This window comes from Podarcis pityusensis, assembly GCF_964106645.2.
Source record: "Podarcis pityusensis genome assembly, chromosome: 2".
NCBI classification, from domain to species: Eukaryota; Metazoa; Chordata; class Lepidosauria; order Squamata; family Lacertidae; genus Podarcis; species Podarcis pityusensis.
Window position 1 is genome coordinate 35,215,937 of NC_138029.1, and position 13,595 is coordinate 35,229,531.

Below are 13,595 nucleotides of genomic sequence, written 5' to 3' on the forward strand. Positions count from 1 at the left end.
GGTTTACTCCCAAATCCTCTTGCTTCAAACATACACAAATCAATCTTTTTTATTAGTTTTAACCTCTCTTATAAGCCTGAGCTCATTCTGACCTTTGGCCCACCTGATATTCACCCTGAAACTGTTAGCTACTTGTGTATTCTCTTCCTTCATGATTTACCCTTTCTTCCATTTCTTATACATGCCCTTGTTAAGTCTCAGCTCATCTGTAAGCTCTTTATGCAGCCACACCAGTTTCTTTAGATGCCACTCACTTTTCTTTCTTGTTGGAATTGTGTGCATTTGTGCCTTCAATATTTCGCCTTTAAGGAATTCCCATCCATCTTGGACTCCTTTCTCTTTGAATGCTTCTGACCATGGGATCTCACCCAGTAGCTCCTTAAGCTTTTTGAAACTGGCCTTCTTAAAGTCCAGAGTGCAGGTCCGACGGCACTCAGCTTTCCCTTGCTTCTACATCATGGATCCCAGGAGGACATGATCACTTCCTCCCAAGTTTCCCAGTACTTCAACTTCAATATTCAATTCTTCTCTGTTGGTGAGAACCAGGTGCCAAGATAGATGATCCCCTTGTTGCTTCTTCCACCTTCTGAGAAATGAAATTGTCAGTGAGGAAATGAAGGAATTTGTTGGATTTTGTTGTCCATGGGCTTTATAAGACTTGGCAACATTGTGAATCTTCACACCCAGAAGACAACACACCCCTGGGGACGTTGTGGGTTTTTTTTGGTTTTTTAAATTTTGCTGCTGCAGTTATTACGCACTGTTGAATCTGCCCCCTAAATGCTTATATCTGTAATTGGTGCATAATTATTATAATCATTTGACAAGATGAGCTGCTAATAAATTAGCTTGGTGTGAAATTGCTTGGAACTGACGTCCTGAGAAGACAAGGTGGTTGGCCTCAAAAGGCTGCCTGGCCCCTTCCCTATTGAAGTTAAATTGGCCCTCTACCATATTACATAATCTGGAAGTCACACCCTTTGTTATTGTTCAGGAGCTGAGCATCACAAAAGCCTAAAGATCACAAGATGAAAGCTAAGGAAAGATCAAAGCACCCACTTCCATTCAAGAACTGGCTTCTCTCTCCTTGCTAAATGAAAAGGGCAAGGTTTTCTTTTTAATTTTCCTTGTAATGAAGCCCCATGTATGAATTCGGAGCTGATTAGAATGGGTCTCCACTGGTGACCCTGTCCTGAAAAAGCAGTTTGCGTATGTGGAGTTGAGAGGAGATTGATCCACCGTCAGGAACAGGACACCATGCTTGGAGCGGTATAGCCATGTCAAACATCAGAGAGGACATCACCGCTAGAGTTTCCTGTTCTTTACTTAGTGCCTCATTGGGAAACTCAGATCCTCAGTTCTGGCAACTGCTTCATCAGCTTAGTTCTGTCCATGGAGTTCTTTGTTTGTATTGTGTCTCTTTGAATAAAGAATCAACTTTACTGCTCTTCTCCGAGTCTCTGTGTTGACTCGCAGCTGAACCAGCCCTAAAACCCAGACTCCATTGACTCTACAGGCAGTGGCAGAGCGTAATGTACCGCTGCCCGGGGCACCTCCCCGAGGGGGGCAGGGAGCAGAGGGAGCCTGCTGCGGCTTGCCTCACACAGTGGTGTGCAGGGCACACTCGTGCACCACAGCCCAGTGGAGTACAAGGGTGGCTACGCTGTCACGAACTCTCCTCCCCTCCACCCCCAGGTCAGGCTTGACCCAGGAGTGGAGCTGCTGTGGCCGGGCGCAAGAAAGCTGCCTGGTTGTTCCCCCTCTAAGAAATGTGCCTGTCTGGGGCCACTGCCCCCTCCCGGTCCCCCACACTAAGCCACTGTCTTCTGGAAAGTTGTGCATGCAGAGGGGAGGACTCTGATAGCAAACGTGCTCCCCTTTGGAAGTGGCTGAAGTTAGGGTGGAGATGGGAGAGATCCCCTTCCTCCTCCACCATTCAGTCCCCCCTCAGTCTGTTTCTTCCTCCTCCTGCATCAGAGCCTGCCAATCCGAACTCGATCCCGACAGCACTGCAGGGCTTACGTCGCTGCCAAGCTTTTGGCAGAAACGAAGCCAGGAAAAGTTAAATGAATTTGTTCTGCCTTGCTTCTTTTCTCAGAATGTTGTTGTTGGGGCGCGGGGGGGGGGGGGGGAGAATAACTTCAGTTCACACCTCAGGGTTTGTTTTGACTCTGAATGTTTCTTAACTTGCTTCAAACAAGTAAAGGAAATTTCCTGTTCTCTTCTCGAGTTTTTCCAGCTTTTTGTCAGACCTAAACTGAATGCCTTCAGGGAAGGGTGGGCTGGAGTCAGAGCCGGATTTAGGGTGGTGCAGGCATTTCCACCACACAGGGCGCCGAGCTGAGGGGGTGCAAAATACTACTACTAAACCTATACAGTGGTGCCTCGGGTTAAGTACTTAATTGTTCCGGAGGTCTGTTCTTAACCTGAAACTGTTGTTAACCTGAAACAGCACTTTACCTAATGGGGCCTCCTGCTGCCGCTGCGCCGCCGGAGCCCGATTTCTATTCTTATCCTGAAGCAAAGTTCTTAACCTGAAGCAGTATTTCTGGGATAGCAGAGTGTGTAACCTGAAGCATATGTAACCCGATGTACCACTGTATTTATATGGGTACCTACTGAGAAGATCCATAAAAAAGCAACAGTACCAAAGGAACTAGAACAGGGCCAGGAAAGGATGTGGAAGCCTGACTTTGGCAGTGGCTGAAATGAGCACCCCTTAGGTATGGTAGCTAATAGATGCTGCTTGGGAAGAACTGACCGCATGGCCCCAGAGAGCCTTTCCCAACCGTGCAGTGGCCTAACTGCTGACTTCCCTTCTTCCCTTCCCTCCTCAAGCTTCTCAGCCCTCACTTCTGAGGGGGCTGGGCCCCAAATCCAGTTCACTCTGTAGAAGTGACCAGTTTCTAAGGGTGTGTAAACACTATACAGTGGTACCTCAGGTTAAGAACTTAATTCATTCTGGGGATCCATTCTTAACCTGAAACTGTTCTTAACCTGAGGTACCACTTTAGCTAATGGGGCCTCCCGCTGCCGACGCGCTGCTGCCACACGATTTCTGTTCTCATCCTGAAGCAAAGTTCTTAACCTGAGGTACTATTTCTGGGTTAGCGGAGTCTGTAACCTGAAGCATCTGTAACCTGAAGCGTCTGTAACCCGAGGTACCACTGTACCTTTAAAACACATTCAGAGCACACACACCCCCAACAATTATGGGCAGTGTTGTTTACCCCTCACAGAGTTTCAGTTCCCAGCAACCCTCAACAAACCACAGTGGCCAGAATTCTTTGGGGGAAAGAATGTGCTTTGAATATGCATTAAAGGAAGGGTGTGTACACACTGACTGTTTTGATGGTTGCCTAGGGTTGTATCCAAGGTCTTAGGTGCCATCTTGTGCCGAAGATTGTGGGTGCCCTCAACAAAGGGCTTCAACTCTGCCCATTCACTTGGGTGGGGGCAGCTCTCACAAATATATTATTGTGGCTGCCCAAGCCCCTATGGTCCCATGGAGTTGGTTCCAGTGTGCAAGGATGTTGCTTAGACATCATACTTATTTTCGACAACATACTTGTTAAAATAATGTTTGAAGGGTTTGCTAGCCACAGCCTCCCCAACAGCCAATGCATGCATTGGGCATGATCCCTGTCACCCACAACATTCAATGAGTGAAGAGCTCCTGACTGTCTCTTTATGGAATGCACATTTAAAGCACATGACTTCTCCCAAAGAATCCTGGGAACTGTAGTTCATTAAGGGTGCTTGTGTTGCTGTGAGGGGTGCAGGTCCTAGGATTCTTTTGAGGAAGGCATGTGCTCTAAACAAAGGGTGTGGGTGTGACTTCAGTCTCCAGCGACATTCAAGCTTTGCCTCTCTGCATCCCTCACAATTTCTGTCAGGCGGCAGAGGAACCAACCTCCATGGCAGGTTGCCAGGAACAGATAAGACACGGAAAAGTCCTTACCATCTGCTTTTTATTCAATATTTACAGAGAGAGACTTGGGAATGCAGCCTCTAGGAATAATGGCGTTGTCCTGAGTAAATTTCCACCCCACTTTTCTCCCACTTCCTCATTCGTCAACAGCACACACACACACCCTTACGTTTGCTGCTTAGGGCCATCTCTCTTTGAGCTCTTTGCTCTCCTACTTTTAAGGCTCACCGGGTTCTGGGAGATGGTGGGTCAGGAATGCTTTCTAATGATAATGTGTTAGCCAGCTGCTCCGGCTCTGCCCTTCCTCCTCCTCTCCCATTATTTCCCAACTTTCCCCCTCATCTTCCTCTGAGTTGTGACCTCCCTCAAACCCCTGTTGTAATTCTGAACTGTCTTCTCCTCCTCTGGAAGGGTCAGGCTGGGGAGGCAGTCTCCACCATTCCTCCTCTGCCCAGTCCCTAAACTCTTCCCACTGGTCACAGTTTGATTTTTTTCTTCTACCCCATCCTGTTATTGGCTAGGCAGCTGCAGTGGCGAAGGAAGGGGGCGGGGGTGCAATCCGCCTCAGGTGCCATCTCGGGGGGGGGGGAGAGATAAGAAGGCACCCCACGGGGAGCTCACCCCGCCGCCACCAGCCGCCGCCATTGTGAATTTTGAATTTACAGTGGTGCCTCGCAAGACGGAAATAATTCGTTCCGCGAGTCTTTTCGTCTTGCGATGTTTTTCGTCTTGCGAAGCACGGTCCGTCGCAACTGCGCCTCTTCAAGCGGCTTTAAGAAAAAAGCGCAAGACGTTTTCGTCTTGCGAAGCAAGCCCATAGGGAAATTCGTCTAGCGAAGCAACACAAAACCGAAAAACCCTTTCGTCTAGCGAGTTTTTCGTCTTGCGAGGCATTCGTCTTGCGGGGCACCACTGTATTGTTATTCACGTTTTATACTGTATTTTATGCTGTTTTTTGTTGCATCAATTAAGTGTTTTAAATTTGTTGTTAGCCACCCTGAGCCCGGTTTTCTGAACCAGGAAGGGCAGGGTATAAATAAATAAATAAAATTTATTATTTATTATTGTGCCACCGCACGGTTTGCCCCGCCTTCCCGCCCTGGATGCCGGTTCTCCTTCCTTCGCCCCTGGGCAGCTGCTGAGTCACAGACAGTCTTTGCCACCTGGGAGATAACCTAGAATTGGGTAGATTTAACTGCAGTTTAATTAGAAGTTGCAGGGCTCAACGACTGGCTGAATGGGGTAGCTCTAATTTACTGAGTCTGGCTTGTGTGGAGGCACACCAAGTGCAGTCGAGCTACAAATCTCTGCAGCAAACAGACCGGCAGAAAAAAATCATCATCATCATCACTCATTTGCCACAAGTTAGTGCTGGAGCAAAGCAAATTTATAGCTCTCCATGCTGCTGTGAGTTAAGATCAGCCAAACAAAGATTGCTCAACCAGAAGCAGGAGGCAGTTGCATTAATCCTCCAAGCCACTGATGAAATGAGCTTGACAGTGGCCGGGAGAATCTCCTTGTCTGAAATCCTGGAGAGCCACTGCCAATCAGTGTAGGCAATATTGAGATTAATGGACCACTGGTCTGATTAAAGGTATAATCCTGTCTCTCTGTGTATTTTAGTGGGAGGGCTGTAGCCCATCTGCTTTGCAATCCCTGGCACCTCCCAGTAGGACTGGGAGAGACTGCCACCTGAGACCTTGGACAGCTGCTGCCAGTCTGTGTGGATAGACCAATGATCTGACTCAGTATATGGCAACTTCCCACATTCAAAACCCCTGTTTGCCAGGACACAGGCTTCCTTCCCATTCACCCACAGCAGGGAAGGATCTGCTTCCTCTTGGTAGCATTTCACACAGCCGTATGTCAAGGAGCTGTCAGGCGAGCACAGGTCATCCATAGGGCTGGAAAGAACTTGAGACACGAAATGCTATTAGCTTTTATTCACAGAAAGTGACAACACAGCAGAGTTCCTGTGGCTCATCTCCTATAGCTGGAGACATTGCTGAAACTGACCACTGGCCTCCTAAGCATTTGGAGACTGCGGCGAGGGGGTGGGCTCCTCCTCTGGGCCTGTCTGACCCATTGCTCAGCAACATGCAGGACTCTCCCCAAGCGTGGTGTGAGGCAGGGAGGAAAGCCAGCAGGACTGGGACTGTGCTGCTGGGTAGCAAGGGCAACTTCTGACTCCTTTATATCTAAGTCTGGGGTCTAAGTCATCTTTTTCTGTGTCCTCACTGGGGGGCTCTTCAGTGGGCGACACCCACCACTCTTCTCCATCCAGCCAGTCCTTGACCCTACAAGAAACATACACGAGTTACAGAACTATAGGTTGCCTTGAAAAATAATAATAATAATAATTCATTTTTTGTTCAAATAATAAAACAGAAAATTGAGAGAAAGAGATGGCTCAAGACACACTCCTCTTTCCTAAGTCATTTTGGAGTGCCACCTTTCTGTCCTCCAGTTGCTCTGCTTCAGAGCATTCTTGGTAAAAATATTAAAGAGCAAAGTTCTCGATACATTAGAGAGCTGGTGTAAGCGAGAGAGAAGGCAGCCATTGCCTACTGTGAAGAAAGCAGCAGCACATTGTGTTTAATGCATGCAGAACTACCATGTCATTTTCCTAGCACTTAGGGTAAGTTAAAATTAAGAAACAAAGATTTTCAGCATTTAATGTAAGATCACATGCCTCATTCATGCTCATTTGAATGTGGGCCTGCATGACACAATCAGTTATTCTTCTTGCGTTTTCCCTGTGATCCATGATAATCCTGTTTAACAGTGCAGTCCTATACATGTGTACTCACACCCCAGTGTGAACTCAGTAGGGCTTCTTCCCAGATAAAAGGGTACAGTAGTACTTCGGGTTAAGTACTTAATTCATTCCGGAGGTTCATTCTTAACTTGAAACTGTTCTTAACCTGAAGCACCACTTTAGCTAATGGGGCCTCCTGCTGCTGCTGCGCCGCCAGAGCACGATTTCTGTTCTCATCCTGAAGCAAAGTTCTTAACCTGAGGTAATATTTCTGGATTAGCGGAGTCTGTAACCTGAAGCGTATGTAACCTGAAGCGTATGTAATCTGAGGTACCACTGTATAGGATTGCGGCCTGAATCTGCCCAGTTGGCACTATTAGGTTAATTCATCTTGCAGACATTTTCCAGGGACAGTTTCGGATTTACAGAAACTGTCCCGGTTTCTGATTTGATCCTGGAAATGTCCCACTTTGCTTAGGACGTTCCTATTTTCTCTGAGAAATGTTGGAGGGTATGATCTTATGCCAGGTGGGAACTGTTAAATGTTAATGCAGGGGCCATGCTGAGCGAAATGCGTCCTTTCCTAGTAAGCAAGTTAATTAAAATCTGTTTTAAAAGGTGAATTGCATGAGGTGTGTTAAACAAGTAGACTGGCAATCACACAGACCAGGAGCAAGAAAGCAGCAAACTACCCTCCTCTCCCAAATTAGATTCTCTCAGCAGTTTTGGAGCTATTAAAGGCTGGTTCACGAAACCATTTTTGCAATGCACCACATGTAGAGGTGCCATTTAGAGCATTTTGTATATTCTTATTCCAATTGCGTAGGCCAATTTCCCTACAAAACTATGCTGTGACAACCTTTTTGAATACTTTATATCCTATGGGCTGGCCATTGCAGTCGTTTCAGGGGCCACAGTGGACCCTCCCTAGGGGTGTGGCAATGTTTCTGCATTACATTTCACAGCTGCATTATTATACCAAAGCAGCCACCAGTTCTCATTGTTTTTAAACAATGTTTAGGGAAGTTTTTAATGTGTGGCATTTTAATGTATTTTTAATCTTTGTTGGAAGCTGCCCAGAGTGGCTGGGGAGACCCAGCCAGATGGGCGGGGTACAAATAAATTATTATTATTATTATTATTATTATTATTATTATTATTATATGAAAGACTCTTACTGCAGACAGACAGCCCATGTGAAATGAAAGGGGCAGCCAATGAACTAGATCAGTGGTTTTCAGCCAGTGTGCTGTAGCACCCTGGGATGCCTTGAAGGATGGTCAGGGGTGCTGTGGGCAACACTGGCCTCTGTCCCTCTCTCCTTCCCTCCCTCCTCTGAAGCCCTCTTGATCCAGTGGCTTCTGTGGTAGCTACAGAGGTCACATTCACATGACATTAGTCACAATCCATATTTATTGTGTAGCTTCTTGTCAGATCTTTCCTTTTGATGTGTTTTCCCCTCCCAAACAAGCTTCAATCCGACTAGAAAACTTAGGCCTCATTTGCTTCGTCCTTAAGACTGGTGGTACACCTATGCACACCAACCACATTTCTTAACACATTTCTATTACCATCCAGAATAAAGCATGCTGGTTGTATTCTCTGTACAGGCCAGAGTCACACCATATATTTTAAGCACTATGATGCCACTTTGAGCAGTTCCTTTTGGACTAACACATCCATCTTTGTGCATGTGTAATTTGAAGTAAGAGCATTTCCTCTATTATTAACAAATGGAGGCTTTCCACTTTTGACAAGCTGTTTTCAAGAGCAGGATTTGAAACCCAGAGGGACATGGGAGGTGCTGTGGGTTAAACCACAGAGCCTAGGACTTGCCGATCAGAAGGTCGGTGGTTCGAATCCCCATGACGGGGTGAGCTCCCATTGCTCGGTCCCTGCTCCTGCCAACCTAGCAGTTTGAAAGCACCTCAAAGTGCAAGTAGATAAATAGATACCGCTCTGGCGGGAAGGTAAACGGCATTTCTGTGCGCTGCTCTGGTTTCGTCAGAAGCGGCTTAGTCATGCTGGCCACATGACCCGGAAGCTGTACGCCGGCTCCCTCGGCCAATAAAGGGAGATGAGCACCGCAACCCCAGAGTCGGTCACGACTGGACCTAATGGTCAGGGGTCCCTTTACCATTTACCTATTTGAAACCCAACCTACTTTCCTTAGGTATGTTTACATGTACTTCTAAGATGCTTTAGAGCTATACAGATTTCTTAACCAAGTTCTGTGAGCAGGGGTGTCAGTCTGGGTTGCCCTGAGGCAATACAGCGGTACCTCAGGTTAAGAACTTAATTCGTTCTGGAGGTCCGTTCTTAACCTGAAACTGTTCTTAACCTGAGGTACCACTTTAGCGTGCCACCGCTGCGCGATTTCTGTTCTCATCCCAAAGCAAAGTTCTTAACCCGAGGTAGTATTAGCGGGTTAGCGGAGTCTGTAACCTGAAGCGTCTGTAACCCGAGGTACCAGTGTACCTGGGCTAAGCCTCATACTTCACAAAAGAGTGTTAATAGCCTGGTGATGCGTTTCCATGGGAACTGATTGTTAGATCATTTTCTTTATATTTTCTGAATGGTACTTGAAAAAGGGCTAATGGCAGATCTTCACTCCCCTCTCCCCTCAGCTAAGGATGTTTTAATCTAGGCGTCCCTGTGTTAAAACAGATACAACAGCCCAAGAGAAGCCAAGGAAGAGATGAGGAGAGCGGAGTTTTGGCTCTGTAAGCATCTTAGGGTTCTGGTTGTCTTCCTGGAGATCTGATGCAGGAGCAATTAATACCGCCTGGCTGTTAGAACATTCACGCTGTGCCTCCCCCCACGTTCAGTGTATATGTTTGCAAAATAAACTCTGATATTACAGAACACCAATGAACCGTGAGTTGCCTCCTTCCAAAGAGAACTAAACATGGGCAAGCTCTGTATTTCTGGAACTCCTCACTGCTTGGAGAACTGGGGTGAGAGTGTATCTGCAAGCAATGGAAAGCTGCCAACATGATGTGTGTTGGCAAATTTTGACCCCCATCATCTCCTCCCAACAATGGGGATACCTGGGGCAAAGAGTGTATATCACACAGGGATCTGATTTGGCCCATGAAAGTTGTTCTTTCCCACCCACAGCAACCCCTTGTAATATATAGAACCCCCACACACAGCTCAGTGCTTGATAATGGCAGGCCTTTTGCTAGTTACGTGGGTGGCACTGCGGGTTAAACCACAGAGCCTAGGACTTGCCGATCAGAAGGTCGGCGGTTCGAATCCCCCGCGACGGGGTGAGCTCCCGTTGCTTGGTCCCTGCTCCTGCCAACCTAGCAGTTTGAAAGCACGTCAAAGTGCAAGTAGATAAATAGGTACTGCTCCAGGGAGAAGGTAAACGGCGTTTCTGTGCGCTGCTCTGGTTCGCCAGAAGTGGCTTAGTCATACTGGCCACATGACCTGGAAGCTGTCTGCGGACAAACGCCGGCTCCCTCGGCCAATAAAGCGAGATGAGTGCCGCAACCCCAGAGTCGGTCACAACTGGACTTAATGGTCAGGGGTCCCCTTTACCTTTTTTAATATTGGTAAAATAAAAGCTTTGGGGTCTGCAAATCCTTTGCACCAGCAGTTTTCTGACTAGCACACATACTATCTAGATTTCCCCCTGCGTCTTCCTGAAAAGATGTTTTGTGCACCAACAGTACCGTGCTTTACAAGAGGTGTGGCAGCACCTGCATCCATCTCCACTGTCACTCCTGTTTCTTAATTTCCTGCAGATGAAAAGCAAGCAAATATGATTCTCTCTCTCCAGGGTCTAAAACCGGCCGCTCACTTTGTTTCCATCTCTGCAGTTTAGACTTTACGGAGAGATATTTTATTAAAGACAAAAGACCGTTCATTCCCCAAGGAAGAGACAATATTGTGGCAGTGTCTCAATGAAGCAGGATTCTCCCTCTTGCAGATGTGATCAGAAGCTGAGACAGGCCCATGCTTGTTTTGGGCTGGAATCTAAGCCTGTGATGAAGGGAGAAGCAAGATCTGTAGGGGTGCTAATGCTGTGAGCCCCTCCAGCTTAGGTGCAGACTAAGATGTGTAATTAAACCATATATTCTAAAGACACCACAGTCTCTGCAGTGCCTCATTGCAAGGAAACTGAACCCTGGGTGATTTGGGTGGCGTGTAACAGTATTTTGTGTTCATGAAATTCAGGCTGCACATGCACCATACATTTCAAGCAAATTCCTCCTGCTCCCCCACCCCAAAAAATTATAATCATGGAAACTGTATTTTACCCCTCACAGAGTTACAATTCCCAGGACCCTTAACAGTTCTCAGGTTTCTTGACGAAGGGGAATGTGCTTTTAAACGTATGAGATGTATATAGGCTCAATCTATGTACGTTTGGTACGCTGGACCAGAAGCAAATAAACCCAAGAACACGATAAGCAGCATTCTGCTCTTGCATTGTGTTTCCTGTTTCAAACAATTCAGGCTACTTTGCAACCACCTCACATTTCTCTTATTTGAGCTGGCTGCTAGCAATCATAAGGCAAAATCACAGCTCAGACAAGTATCCACTGTGGGCTAGGCAGAAATACCATGTTTGAGACAAGGCAGATTAGAAGTCAGGCACCCTGACTTCTGGCAAGTTTTCACAAAGGGAGGCATCATTCACTGCAGGCGATGCGGCAATCAGACAAAATAACCTTTTTTTAAAAAGGGGAAAATTCACAGTGGAAATTGGTTTTTGTGTGTGTGCCCGCTTCTGTTTTGCAAAATGTTTACAAAGCTCACACTGACTAGGAATGGATTCCACTACCACCCCAAAGAGCTAGGCTTAAAGCTAATATTCTTCTTGGGAAGATTTATTTATATGATGAAATAGCTATTGCAGACTTGAACATTATCCTTGGGAATCGTATTATCTTGATGGCATGCCAAAGTTTTTCCTACATTCAATGTCTCTGGGTGGCCTCAGGTTCTAGTATTATGAAAGAAGGAGGAAAAACGTCTGCCTATCTGCTTTCTCCAACTGATGTTTATATCCTTCTATCATGTCCCCACTCCCTTGCTCTTTTTCTAACTTAAAAAGGCCAAAATTTTATAGCTTTCCTCGGGGAGGTGTTTGTTAAATAGTGGGTAGACATAGAAGAAGAAGAAGAAGAAGAAGAAGAAGAAGAAGAAGAAGAAGAAGCAGCAGCAGCAGCAGCAGCGTTTGGATTTGATATCCCACCTTTCACTCCCCTTCAGGAGTCTCAAAGCGGCTAACATTCTCCTTTCCCTTCCTCCCCCACAACAAATACTCTGTGAGGTGAGTGGGGCTGAGAGACTTCAAAGAAGTGTGACTAGCCCAAGGTCACCCAGCAGCTGCATGTGGAGGAGCGGGGAATTGAACCCGGTTCACCAGATTACAAGTCTACCGCTCTTAACCACTACACCACACTGGCTCTCATAGCAGACAATGCAGCGATTTCTCCAAAGCAGCTCTTTATTTGTAAGCTGGAACAGAACTGAACTGAAGGGTTCAGCCAGCCTGCTTATATAGAGCTCCACTAGGACGCAACAGTAACCATTTTCTGTAACTATCCAATCACTGAACGTCACTTTCAATCCTTTATTTGCATATGTGGACCTGAACTATCTACAGTATCCCCCTGCTGGCCCAGGGTGAGAACTTCAGTACATAACAGTGTTGATCCAGCCCCCAACCCCTTTTCAACTGTTTATATGATAGTGGATCTACATCATGATACAGTGGTACCTCGGGTTAAGACCTTAATTTGTTCTGGAGGTCCGTTCTTAACCTGAAACTGTTCTTAACCTGAGGTACCACCTTAGCTAATGGGGCCTCCCGCTGCCGCCATGCCACTGCCGCATGATTTCTGTTCTCATCCTGAAGCAAAGTTCTTAACCGAAGGTACTATTTTTGAGTTAGTGGAGTCTGTAACCTGGAGCATCTGTAACCTGAAGCGTATGTAATCCGAGGTACCACTGTACACTGTTCATACATAATTTGTTACAGAGAATTACTAGATCCAAGCCCTTGATCATTTTGGTTTCCATTTTCAGAACCATTTCTAATTCAACAATATCCTTTCTAAGGGGAGGACAATCAGAACTATACATAGTATTCCAAGTGTGATTGTACCATGGAGTTGCTTAACAGTATTAGGGTGCAGTCTCAGGCTGAAGCTACTCATAGATTGTACCGTACACCAGTCCAATGTTTTCATTAATGCCACTACTTTGTTGGTGAGGTTATCATCAGTGGGGCACGTACTTTCACTGGTGGTGGGTTTGTGTTTTAGTTTGGGAATTTGGTTCATAATGAAATTTGTAGTATTACTAAAGATCAGATTGCATGGTGCCCTAAACTGATGTGGTTAATTTTATTTTTATTTTTTTATGAAGATAGTGCCACTATATGATGAAAATAAATGGTTACCTCCATGTTATTGGCAGCCTATCTTGCCACTGAAACCCATTGGAAAGATGCAGAAGAACTTATACTAGACAAGTACAGTCGTACCTTGGTTTTCGAACAGCTCAGTTCCTGAAATGTTTGGCTCCCGAATGCTGCAAATCTGGAAGTGACTGTTCCGGTTTGCAAACTATTTTTGGAAGCCGAACGTCCAACGGGGCTTCCGATTGGCTACAGGAGCTTTACGACTGTAGTACCCTTCCTTATGGAACATTGAATGTGATCCCCCCTCCCCCCACATAATCACATACAATCTGAAATTCAGACAAGGGCTATCAGCACCAGATTCTTTTTATATGGTTTGGCACTCTTTTATTTCTTACACAGTGAGTGAAACGTTATCTCAACAACCATCTGCTCAAGCTGGTTATATTTGAAGTTGCACCTAACTGTCACATAGGTAAAGGTAAAGGGACCCCTGACCATTAGGTCCAGTCGTGACTGACTCT

The 13,595-nt window shown here is 46.2% G+C and overlaps 1 protein-coding gene and 1 long non-coding RNA gene across 2 annotated transcripts in view; one reads left to right on the top strand and one right to left on the bottom strand.

Moving 5' to 3' along the window:
* LOC308470549 (melanin-concentrating hormone receptor 1-like) overlaps window positions 1-13,595 on the top strand; it is a 146,776-nt gene that overhangs the window by 33,276 nt on the left and 99,905 nt on the right. The gene's annotated exons all lie outside the window — the stretch shown is intronic.
* On the bottom strand, window positions 5,860-9,197 carry LOC308470695. Its single transcript, XR_013982565.1, has 2 exons — window positions 9,099-9,197; window positions 5,860-6,228 (listed from the first exon to the last, which is right to left on the bottom strand). It is a non-coding gene; the product is annotated as an uncharacterized lncRNA (long non-coding RNA).